Genomic DNA, 13,035 nt, shown 5'->3' on the forward strand with positions numbered 1-13,035 from the left:
ACAGCTGCTCTCACGGAGAAGATGTTACTTCCCCAAGCGAGGGCTGACTGAAGTCAGTCACATTTTCTGAATGAAATGGAAATGAAACAGTCAACAGGAGCAGAGTCAGAGTGGGAACAGCATGCATTTTCTGGCAGCCCAGCTGTGGTGTATTGATTGGGTCAACAGAGGACAAAGAGAGATCTTTCAAGGCTGTTGGGCTTTATGCCGTAAGAGTTTTAACAACACCAGGTTAAAATCCAACAGGTTTATTTGGTAGCAAATGCCATTAGCTTTCGGAGCGCTGCTCCTTCGTCAGATGGAGTGGAAATCTGCTCTCAAACAGGGCACACAGAGACACAAAATCAAGTTACAGAATACTGATTAGAATGCGAATCAAGTCTTAAAGATACAGACAATGTGAGTGGAGAGAGCATTAGGCACAGGTTAAAGAGGTGTGTATTGTCTTCAGACAGAACAGCCAGTGAGATTCTGCAAGGCCAGGAGGCAAGCTGTGGGGGTTACTGATAGTGTGACATGAACCCAAGATCTCGGTTTAGGCCGTCCTCATGTGTGCTGAACTTGGCTATCAGTTTCTGCTCAGCGACTCTGCGCTGTCGTGTGTCGTGAAGCACTGTCTGGAGACAATACACATTTCTTTAACCTGTGCCTAATGCTCCCTCCACTCACATTGTCTGTATCTTTAAGACTTGATTCGCATTCTAATCAGGATTCTGTAACTTGATTTTGTGTCTCTGTGTGCCTTGTTTGAGAGCAGATTTCCACTCCATCTGACGAAGGGGCAGCGCTTCGAAAGCTAATGGCGTTTGCTACCAAATAAACCTGTTGGACTTTAACCTGGTGTTGTTAAAACTCTTACTGTGTTTACCCCAGTCCAATGCCGGCATCTCCAAATCAGGGCTTTATGCCGTCATAGATACCTGCCGCATTCAACTCAATGAGTTGAACAAATTGTTTCCTCTAGTGTCAGGCTTGCTTTTTATCTTTTGTGAGACAGTACAAGTGTTCAGCTTTTCCAGGAGTGTTGACAGTGGGGAATGTCAAAGGAGACAGGCTATCCTAGTGGAGTCAACTGAGGATGGTCTTTTGTTGCTGGCAGCACTGTAACCCAGGGCACCAAGGAGTAATCAGAGTCAGCCCACAACAAGATGGAAAAGTTCAAAAGAGAGAATAAGATATGTTTTTATTGAAGTCCAGCTGGTATTGAAAGGACAGGTGAAGGTGTAAAAAGGCCCATTTATGAACTTAATCCTCCCACAGGATCCATTTTGAGGCAATGACTCTTTCCATTGAGAATGAGATGCTAGGATTTCTATAACACTATGCACGTCAAGGGTAAACACTGGTCAGGGAAGGCTGGGGTCAAAGCGTTGTTCATGGCATGGTGGCAGAGTGGTTAGCACTGCTGCCTCACAGCGCCAGGGACCCGGGTTCGATTCTCGGCTTGGGTCACTGTCTGTGCGGAGATTGCACATTCTCCCATAGCTGTGTGGGTTTCCTCTGGTTTCCTCCCACAGTCCGAAAGATGTGCTGCTTAGGTGCATTGGCCATGCTAAATTCTCTCGCAGTGTACCCGAACAGGTGCCGGAGTGCGGCGACTAGGGGATTTTCACAGTAACTTCATTGCAGTGCTAATGTAAGCCTACTTGTGACTAATAAATAAACTTTATCTTTAACTTTAATCTCTTCCACTTCTACAGCTTGCTTGTTATGGAGACACCAAGGTAGAGAGATTTATAAAGGCGGCCAAAGCTTGTCAGGGAGCTCTCGGCAAGCTCTCACAGTCTGAGGATTCAGGGTAGACCATTTAGGACAGAGGTGAGGAGACATTTCTTCACCCAAAGTGTGCTGAGCCTGTGGAATTCATTACCACAGGAAGTAGTTGATGCCAAAACATTGAATGTATTCAAGAGGCGGCTGGACATAGCACTTGGGGCGAATGGGATCAAAGGTTATGGGAAAAAGCAGGATTAGGCTATTGAGTTGGATGATCAGCCATGATCGTGATGAATGGGGGAGCAGGCTCGAAGGGCCAAATGGCCTCCTCCTGCTCCTATCTTCTATGTTTCTATGTTTCTACGTAAGTGGGGTTGCACCTGGGCTAATCAGTTACAAGTGAAATTCAGCACAAACAAATGAAAGGACAGACTACTGGAATTAAAAATGGGAGGTGCATGTACGCAAGATAAAGCTCTCTGAAGCGATGGCTTCAAGAGGTACATTGGCTACCATGACTAAACAATGCAGTGTGGCAATAGACAACCGAACTGGATACTAGATTATAATACCAAATCAGCCAAATCACCGACAATCATGCTGAAGTTACAGTATGTTGGTCAGAACCATGCACCCGGACTACATTGCACACTTTTGGCCCCAGTGGCATAAAGAAGCCAACCCGGTGGGAGATGCAGTATGGAAGGGAACAATGGAGAGGTGTGAGGGCAGATTTGTATGACAGGGTCCCCCAGCTGCAAATGCTGATCCATCAGAGGTGACCTTCCTCGTGTGCTTACTGAAACAGAGAAAGTAAAGCTGTAAAGTTATCTGCAGAGAGACCAGCAGAACAGGAAATGGATGGATGGTAGAGCTGTGAAGAGGACAGAATGATCAACTGCTACAATGGGGCTTGCCATGAAGGATGATTGAGACCAGGACACTGGACTCAGTTAAGAAACAACCATAGGTTGTGATGGAATGGCAGTGTCCGAAAGGATAAAATCAAAGAATGAGAAAGGTTTTGGTCCAAATTTACTCCTGTACTTTTAACCATTTAATCTCATGTAACACAAGTACAACTTTTAAGATAAATCCCCAAATGTCAAAGGCAAATTGAGCAAATCTCCAAGATATCAATCAAACTGTACATTCAACACAATTCAACTGTAGCAAGTTGCATCCTATCAGCGGCATGTAAAGGCATCTGCCCATGAACCACTGTATTCCATATCAGTACTTCCACAATACCGGTACACAGTAATGTGACAAATATTCAAATTAAATTAAAGCAAACAGGCAAGAGCTTTATTGAATTCTTTTACAACCCACTAAGAGCACTGGGAGATGAGGAGAGAGAGAGAGAGAGACTGAGAGAAAACAGTGTTGGAGTTTCCATTAAAAGAAAAAAATCCTATAATTGCTGGGAAAATACTTGAATTTATTCAACAGGAGCATTCGTGATGTTTAAGATACTATGCAAAAGATGTAAAATGACTGAACTTTAATCAGATCTCATTGCAATGATCTGAATGGGAATGTTATCCAAAGGGTGACCAGAATATACTTTCTGGACACCAGCCATGATAACCATGACCATGGTTTTGTTCGTAAAACACAGGAACAGAGGACTTAAGAGAAAGAGTAGCCCTTTCAGCCCTTCGGGCCTGCTCCATCATTCAATAAGACCATGGTTGACATGGTTGTATCCCAACTCCTGCTCTCCCATAATCTTTGGTTCCCTTGTCTATCAAAAACCTGAATAAAATTATTGACTCACCTTTCACTGCTTTCTGGGAAAGAGTTCCACATACTAAGAAAGAAAAAAATCCTGTCTTTTCTGTCTTATTAACCAGTTTGTAAGATAAGCATCCCAGGAATGACTCGTAGAATCTTAATCTGTACAGTGCAGAAGGAGGCCATTCAGTCCATTGAGTCTGTACTGGCTCTTTGACAGAGTATCCTACTGAGGCCCTATCCCCACCTAACCTACACATCTTGGGACACTCAGGGGCAATTTAGCATGGCCAATCAAACTAACCTGCACATCTTTGTGGGAGCACCCGGAGGAGACCCATGCAGACACGGGGAGAACGTGCAGACTCCACATAGATAGTCACTCAAGGCCAGAATTGAATCCGGGTCCCTGGAGCTCTGATGCAGCAGTACTAACCACTGCACCACTGTGCTGCCCCTGCTGAGTCAACTGAACTTTCCCTGAACTGCTTCTGATCCAATTATAACTTGTGTAATTATTATTATTATTCTATAATTGTAGTCTTGCATCTTGCCAGTCCTTTATGGCACATCCATATCTATTTCAGTGTTATTGGTTAGATTCTGATCACATTGTTTTCCGATCAGATTGTTTGTTTCAACTACCTTCTGATGAATTATTTTAATTGCATTGAATTTGATTTTTAAATGTCACATATTGCTGTCTACCTTTGATGAAAACTAGAGAGTGTAATTGAATCATCACAAAGAGAATATTGCTTTGCTGTGCACAATGTTATCTTAGTTGTATCTATCATATATTTTCCATCAGATGATAAAATAATTCCAATATTTTTTACTCTGATAGCCATATGAAGTCAATTTAGAACTTAACCACTAGAATCTCTCCAATAGTTAGGGGAGGCAGTAGCATAGTGGCATTGTCACTGGACTAGTGGTCCAGAGACCCAGGGTAACGCTCTGGGGACCTGGGTTCAAATCCCACCACGGCAGATGGTGAAATTTGAATTCAATTAAAAGTCGAATGATGACTATAAAACTATTGTCGATTGCCGTAAAAACCCATCTGGTTCACAAATGTTCTTTAGAGAAGGAAATATGCCATCCTTACCTGGTCTGGCCTACATGTGACTCCAGAGCCACAGCAATGTGGTTGACTCTCAAGTGCCCACAAGGGTGAGCAATAAATGCTGGCACAGCCAGCGATGCCCACATCCCATGAACAAATAAAAAGAATAGTGAGAGAGTACACAACTGGATTGAATGTAGCCCATCGGAATGGGAACCATGGTGGCTAGGCCCACTTCATCGCAGGAGAGGCCCCACATCAGTCTCCAGGGTCCAGCAAAGCCACCTTTGATTAAGTTGAAGGGTAGAAGGGGCTGATGTGAATTCCTGACCACTGGTGATGGGATGTCAATTAGCCTCATTAATGAGCCAGTTGATGCCCATTATCCCTGAGCCCCACTGCAATTTAGCAGTGGCTCAGGGGTTAAATGGGAGCTACATGGCTTTCCCGTGCCTCCTGACGACCACCCATCAAACCATATTTGGTGGTGATGGGGGAGGGTAAGGGGTAAGTAGTCCTTCCTAGTCATCCAGTTGTGGGCACCTTTAAATGGATTATTTTGGACAAGAAGATCTGCTTATGACAGGGTCAGCAGCAACGTGGCAGTGGTGTAGTGGTATTGTCACTGGACGAGTAATCCACAGACCCAGGGTAATACTCTGGGGAGCCAGTTTTGCATTCCACTTGGCAGATGGTGAAATTTGAATTCAATAAAAATCTGGAATTAAAAGTCTAATGATGACCACGAAACCATTGTCGATTGTCGTAAATACCCATCTAGTTTACTAATGCCCTTGAGGGAAGGAAATCTGCCATCCTTACCTGGTCTGGCCTACATGTGACTCCAGATCCACGGCAATGTGGTTGACTCTCAACTGCCCTCCGGAATGGGCAATAAATGCTGTCCCAACTAGCGATGTCCACATCCCACGATTGAATTTAAAAAGTCAATGGTTCTTCTGATTCCAAAGCTACACTGGGGTGCGTTGGAAGCCTGCCTCCTATAATATTCCTCCTGCTTGACTATCCACAATGTGGAAGAGATGAATGGAGGGATCTACCCCCCTCCACTTGGACAGGAGGTTTCTGTCATTGCAAAGGTGGAACGTCAACCTGTCAGAAATGAGCCCAGCCAAAATACCAGCCCAGGCAAATTGTGTTGTGCCCATGAGTACGTTTCTATGTCGAAAACAATACAGGCTTTAGGTTGCCCTTATTTCCAATCTGCTGCAAGTGGATTAAGATCAAAAATTTGCTCTCCTTCTCATCTCAGTCCCACTGATTCAAATCTTAAAATGGGATGCAAGGGAAATACTACATGCCTGTTGGATGCAGAGAGACTTCAGCGGTAAGTTAAATTTCCACATGAAAGCGCACAAATGCCTTGTGAAAGTGTAAAAAGAGCACTGGCGGCTTTGATTCAGCCAAAAGACTGGCAAACAAGTCAATAACAGAGCGAAAGTATGTAAATGCTCAGCGAAACATCTACAGTTTCAGAACTAAATTGGATCTATTGTAGTCAGCTGCACACATTGTAACTCCGACTACATATTTATCAGAAGTGTACCATTTACACCATTCTTGAAGACATAATTATACACATAATCCCATTTTGTGTTAAGACCGTTTCTTAGGTTGCCTTTGTGGAAAGCAGTCAACACGTCACATTAACAGATGTTGCCCAGACTCGCTGTTGAGGATAGGAGAATGAGCTCAACACTGCCAACAAGATGTTGTTTTCATTTTAAATATGAGGCTCTATTCTTTGAGTAGCAGTCGGCACCAGTGGGTGGTGGGTGATGAAGTTAATACACTGATAATTAAAACAGTATGATTTACTTTCCAGTGGCGTTTGAATAAAATAGCACTTAGCAAAAAAAAAACCACAAAGTAAATAATTTAGTGAGTAACCTCTTGGGATGTATTACAAGGCTGTAGTTTAATCCTGGAATTCAAATACAGCCTTAAAACAGTAATAGGACAGATCAGTCCATTTGATAAGCTATATTCTGGAATTAGGCCACAATTGTCACAACCGATTGAGGTGTTCAAGATTATGAGGGGCATGGACAGGGTGGATAGGGAGCAGCTGTTCCCCTTAGTTGAAGGGTCAGTAACGAGGGGACACAAGTTAAAAGTGAGGGGTGGGAGGTTTAGGGGGGGATTTGAGGATTTTTACTCAGAGGTGGTGATGGTCTGGACTGCCTGGGAGGGCGGTGGAGGTGGGATGCCTCACATCCTTTAAAAAGTAACTGGATGAGTACTTGGCACGCCATAACATTCAAGGCTATCGGCCAAGTGCTGGCAAGTGGGATTAGGTGGGCAGCACAGTAAGAAGTCTCACAACACCAGGTTAAAGTCCAACAGGTTTATTTGGCAGCACTAGCTTTTAGGTGGGCAGGTCAGGGCCTTTCATACGTCGGTGCAGACTCGATGGGCCAAAGGGCCTCTTCTGCACTGTAGTATTCTGTGATTCTGTGATATGTCATCTTTTAAAAATCTGTGGGCGTGAATTTTCCATATCTTTCCGCTGGTGGGACGATGAGATGCCATTGACGGCAAGCCGCTGCAGCGGCATCCCCGGTGGTGTGACTGGTGAACAACGCAAAATGGCATTGACAGGACTGGAAAATCCCGCTGTTAGCCAATGGCGAACCACCTCCGCCCTTGGAAAACATGACAGGATTGGCGGGATGGGCGGGGGGGGGGGGGGGGGGGGGGCGGGCGTGGGGGGGGGAATATCCTGCGGGTATCATGTATATCTAGTTTGGTTACCTTTTAGTGTGCATGGGGAGAAGGGAATGAGTGATGTGTGAATGGGGTTCTTTTTTTAGTTTAGTTTATTTATTAGTGTCACAAGTAGGCTTACATTAACACTGCAATGAAGTTACTGTGAAAATCCTCCAGCTGCCACATTCCGGTGCCTGTTCGGGTACACTGAGGGAGAATTTAGCATGGCCAATGCACCTAACCAGCACGTCTTTTGGAGCACCCGGAGAAACCCATGCAGACATGGGGAGAACGTGCAGACTCCGCACTGACAGTGACCCAAGCCAGGAATCGAACCCGGGTCCCTGGCACTGTGAGGTAGCAGTGCTAACCACTGGGCCACCGTGCTGTCTGTTTTTGGGTGCATTCTATTGGCAGCCCATAAAAAATTATTTATTTTTAGGGAAAACTTGGTGAATGTCTGAGGTAGATTTTAAATGGAAGGTGGGATTTTTGTGTGGGGGAGGCACAAGGTGGCTAGTGAACCTGGTCAATGCGAGCAAACTGTTTTAATTACCCAGCCTCGTTCGCAAGAAACTTGTCACCTTCCTGATTGAACCCTGTGCTTGACTGAGCGTCCTGCCCATGTGAACACCATGCCCACCTGAGCCTGTCTGCCCAACCAACTGCCCTGCCTGACTGAACCCTTTTGTCTGACCGATCACCCTTCCTGACCCCTTCACCAACTGAATCCCCCGTCCCACTCAGCGTCCTGCAAGACCAAATCCTCTGCCCGACCGGGGGTCTTGCCACTTGTCTGCCCAACTCACCAACCTGTCTGTGCCCCTTCTGAAGTTCCACATTAACATCCTCACAGTTCACAATGCTCCCTAGTTTTGAGTCATCCATAAATTTTGAAATCGTGCCGTGTACTGCTAGGTCGAGTTCATGAACATATAACAGGAAAAACAGGGGTCCGAATACTGATCCCAGGGGAACTCCATTGTAAATCTTCCTCCAGTCCAAAAAACAACTGTTCACTGCTATAAGAGCAAACGACTGTGGATGCTGGAGATCTGGAATAAAACATGAAGTGCTGGGAGAACTCAGCAGGTCTGGCATCATCTGTGGAGGAAGAAAAGAGTTAATGGTTTGAGTCCTCATCATCGAATGAAGGGTGATATTGGACTCGAAACATTAACTCTGTTTCTCTCTAAACAGATACAGCCAGACCTGCTGAGCTATTCCAGCACTTTCAGAGAATCAGAGAATCCCTACAGAGCAAAAGGAGGCCATTCGGACCATTAGCACCAACTGTCCGACAGAGCATCCTTCCCTATCCCCGTAACCCCACGTATTTATCCCGCTATTCCCCAGAATCTACACATCTTGGGACACTAAGGGGCAATTTAAGATGGCTAATCCACCTAACCTGTACATCTTTGCACTGTGGGAAGAAACCGGAGCACCTGGAGGAAACCCACACAGCCACAGGGAGAACGTGCAAACTCCACACAGACAGCGACCCGAGGCTGGACTCAAACCCAGATCGCTGGCACTGTGAGGCAGCAGTTTTGATTTGATTTGATTTATTATTGTCACATCTATTAGTATACAATGAAAAGTATTGCTTCATTCGCGCTATATGGACGAAGCTTACCATTCATAGAGAAGGAAAGGAGAGAGTGCAGAATGTTGTGTTACACTCATAGCTAGGGTGTAGAGAAAGATCAACTTAAAGGAGGTAGGTCCATTCAAAAGTCTGATGCCACCACTCTGACAAGATCTGAATTAGTTTTCTTTTTTTTATTCACTTGTGGGACCTTTGGATGGTGGGAGGAAACCGGAGCACCCGGAGGAAAGCCACGCAGACACGGGGAGAAACTCCACACAGACAGTTGGATGGAGAAACTTCAACTTAATATAAGGTAATTCTAACCACTGTGCTGCCATGCCACCTAAAAACATTGTCTTTGTTTTTTAACTGTTCAGTCCTACCCTGTATCATGTCACTCAGCCAATTTCATACCTATGTTGCTACTCTTCCTTTATATTCCACGAACTACAGCATGCTGACACAATGGCGACTAGGGGATTTCCACAGCAACATCATTGTAGTGTTCATGTCAGCCTACTTGTGACACTAATAAATAAACTTTAAACTTTATAACTGCTCACAGATCTATTGTGCGGCACTTTATCAAATATACCCCACATCCAAAGCATTGCCCTCATCAATGATGGAGGCAATGATATAGTGGTATTATCACTAGACTAGTAATCTCGACACCCAGGCCCCGGCACACTGCCCAAAAATGAAGAATAAAACATGATTCATAGAATCCCTACCGTTCAGAAGGAGGCCATTTGGCCCATCGAGTCTGCACAATCCTACCCAGGCCCTATCCCCTTAACTCAACCTATTTACCCTGCTAGCCCCCCTGACACTAAGGGACAATTTAGCATGACCAATCCACCTAACTTGTATATCTTTGGTGTGCGGGAGGAAACCGGAGCGCCCGGAGGAAACCCACACAGACACGGGGAGAACATGCAAACTCCACACAGACAGTGACCCAAGACTGGAATTGAATCTAGGTCCCTGGCGCTGTGAGGCAGCAATGCTAACCACTGTGCTACCGTGACGCCATGAAACATTCTGCTCGCCCCGCTCATCTGCCACACACACTTTTCATGTCAATTCATGCCAATCTACACCCCTTCACCTACCCCCCATTATCTCCATACCTTCCATGCCAATCTATGCCTTTCTACCCACCCCATGACCCATCATGCCCTTCAGTCCAACCTACACCCCTCCACCCATTGCCCTTCATTTCCTTAATGCCAACCTATGTCCTTCCACAAATCCTTTGCTCTACACCCATCAAGCCAAACCACCCTGTATCCACCACCATGGGCAGTCCTCAGGACCCATGGAGAGATGAAATAAAATAAATCTCTATGAAATAAAGTTCTAACTGTCAATTGCAGACCTCAGTATATTGAAATAAATACTCTTATTCATAAAACATCATTTACAACATTTATATTCCTTCAATACATTAAAGCCTCATAACCACAAACATTCATTCAAAAGCACAATCCTTTATAACAATAGCACTGGATTTCATAGTCCTACTTCAAAGAGTCTATAACTGCTTGTAGTTATCAAACTATGAAATTGCAGGCACCCTACTGTGTTAATGGATGGTTGTGAAATCAGTCAGTAATGGAAGCCCAGCAGTCCATGGCTGCTATCTTGTGCTCCTTGCTTTCCTGGCCAACAGCCAGTCTACCTGTCAGTCTGGCCAGATGTTAGATAACAACAGAAGTAAAATTTAAATAAGGTCTAATGTCCTTGGCTTCTCTAGGTTTCCTGGTGACTGCCAATGCTCCATCCTTGCCCTGTAAATACTGGGGTATTGCCCCAGGTTTTTACCACGCAACGTCATACTCACATTCAACAGAAACAATGAGTGCGCCATCGAGAAAAATAAACTTATCAGTTTGATGTTGTGTCATGGAATTTTTGCTTGGTTACATCGATTTTCTATAGCGCAAATCACACTTCTGCAATCCTATGCAGTACTTCATAAAACATTTCACTCGATGCCAGTCTTAGTCACAAAACTGGAAACATCCCAGATTGCATTAATACCAGGAAAGTTTCAGCAAATTACATTCATTTGCAGACATTTAAGGAGGCTACAAAAATTAAGCATTTTTCTAGGTGCAAGGATACTAATAGGCGTTTTAAAAAAAAATTTAAAAACAATTTTCTTGCTAATTTACTGAGACACTGAACTTCTTAACCCCAATATAACTAGCAAATGGTTCTGTCTGATATTTTAAAAGCTATTTTGCAGTTATTTCAAAACAGCTTTCAGTAAGTCCTTGCTTAAAGTAGTGAGATTTGACTCAATTTCATTTCTCATGTGACCCAACTGATGCTAGCTTGGAGTGGCCTCTCCACACTCTGGCCTCTGAATTGTGGACTCTTCCCCCTCTCTGACCCACTCTCTATCTGAACCTCCCCCTCTCTGACCCACTCTCTATCCGAACCTCCCCCTCTCTGACCCACTCTCTATCTGAACCTCCCACTCTCTGACCCACTCTCTATCCAAACCTCCCCCACTCTGATCCACTCTCTATCCGAATCTCCTCTCTCTGACCCACTCTCTATCCAAACCTCCCCCTCTCTGATCCACTCTCTATCCGAATCCCCTCTCTCTGACCCACTCTCTATCCAAACCTCCCCCTCTCTGACCCACTCTCTATCCAAACCTCCCCCTCTCTGACCACTCTCTATCCGAATCCCCTCTCTCTGATCCACTCTTGATCCGAGCCTCCCCCTCTCTGACCCACTCTCTATCCGAACCTCCCCCTCGCTGACCCACTCTCTATCTGAAACCCCCCTCTCTGACCCACTCTCTATCCGAACCTCCCACCCTCCCCGACCCACTCTCTATCCAAAGCTTCCCCTCCCTGGCCCGCTCTTTATCTGAACCTCCCCCTCCCCGGCCCATTCTCGATGCAAACCTCCCTCCCTCTCTCTGACCCACTGCCTATCCAAACCTCCCCCTCTCTGACCCACTCTCTATCTGAACCTCCCCCTCTCTGACCCACTCTTCGATCCGAAAGTGAACCTCCCCCTCCCTGACCCCCTCTCTATCCGAACCCTCCCCCCTCTCTGGCCTACTCTCTATCCGAACCTCCCCCTCTCTCACCCACTCTCTATCCGAACCTCTCTTTCTCTGACCCACTCTCTCTCCGAACCTCACCCTCTCTGACCCACTCCCTATCCGAACCCCCCCCCCTCTCTGACCTACTCTCTATCCGAACCTCCCCCTCTCTGACCCACTCTCTATCCGAACCTCCCCCTCTCTGACCCACTCTCTACCTGAACCTCCCTCCTCTGACCCACTCCCTATCTGAACCTCCCTCTCTCTGACCCCCTCTCTATCTGAACCTCCCCCCCATGACCCACTCTCTATCCGAACCTCCCCCTCTCTGACCCACTCCCTATCTGAACCTCCCCCTCTCTGACCCACTCTCGATCCGAACGTGAACCTCCCCCTCTCTGACCCACTGCCTATCTGAACCTCCCCCTCTCTCATCCACTCTCTCTCCGAACCTCACCCTCTCTGACCCACTCTCTATCCGAACCTCCCCCTCTCTGACCCACTCCCTATCTGAACCTCCCCCTCTCTGACCCACTCCCTATCCGAACCTCCCCCTCTCTGACCCACTCTCTATCTGAAGCTCCCCCTCTCTGACCCACTCCCTATCTGAACCTCCCCCTCTCTGACCCACTCTCTATCTGAAGCTCCCCCTCTCTGACCCACTCTCTATCTAAAGCTCCCCCTCTCTGACCCACTCTCTATCTTAAGCTCCCCCTCTCTGACCCACTCTCTATCTTAAGCTCCCCCTCTCTGACCCACTCTCTATCTGAAGCTCCCCCTCTCTGACCCACTCTCTATCTTAAGCTCCCCCTCTCTGACCCACTCTCTATCCGAACCTCCCCCTCTCTGACCCACTCTCTATCCGAACCTCTCCGTCTCTGACCCAGTCTCTATCTGAACCTCCCCCTCTCGGATCCACTCTCTATCGGACCCTCCCACTCCCCAGCCCACCCTCTATCCGAATCACCCCATCTCTGACCCACTCTCTATCCGACCCTCCCCCTCTCTGACCCACTCTCTCTCCGAACCTCCCCCTCTCTGACCCACTCTCTCTCCGAACCTCCCCCTCTCTGACCCCCTCTTTATCCAAACCTCCCCCTTTCTGACCCCCTCTCTATC

The 13,035-nt window shown here is 46.4% G+C and overlaps 1 protein-coding gene across 1 annotated transcript in view; it reads right to left on the reverse strand.

Annotated features, from left to right (window-relative positions):
• Positions 1 to 13,035, reverse strand: part of adarb2 (adenosine deaminase RNA specific B2 (inactive)) — a 329,000-nt gene that overhangs the window by 206,064 nt on the left and 109,901 nt on the right. The window lies entirely within an intron of this gene.

Source organism: Mustelus asterias, chromosome 2, assembly GCF_964213995.1.
Source record: "Mustelus asterias chromosome 2, sMusAst1.hap1.1, whole genome shotgun sequence".
In the NCBI taxonomy this organism is placed as follows: domain Eukaryota; kingdom Metazoa; phylum Chordata; class Chondrichthyes; order Carcharhiniformes; family Triakidae; genus Mustelus; species Mustelus asterias.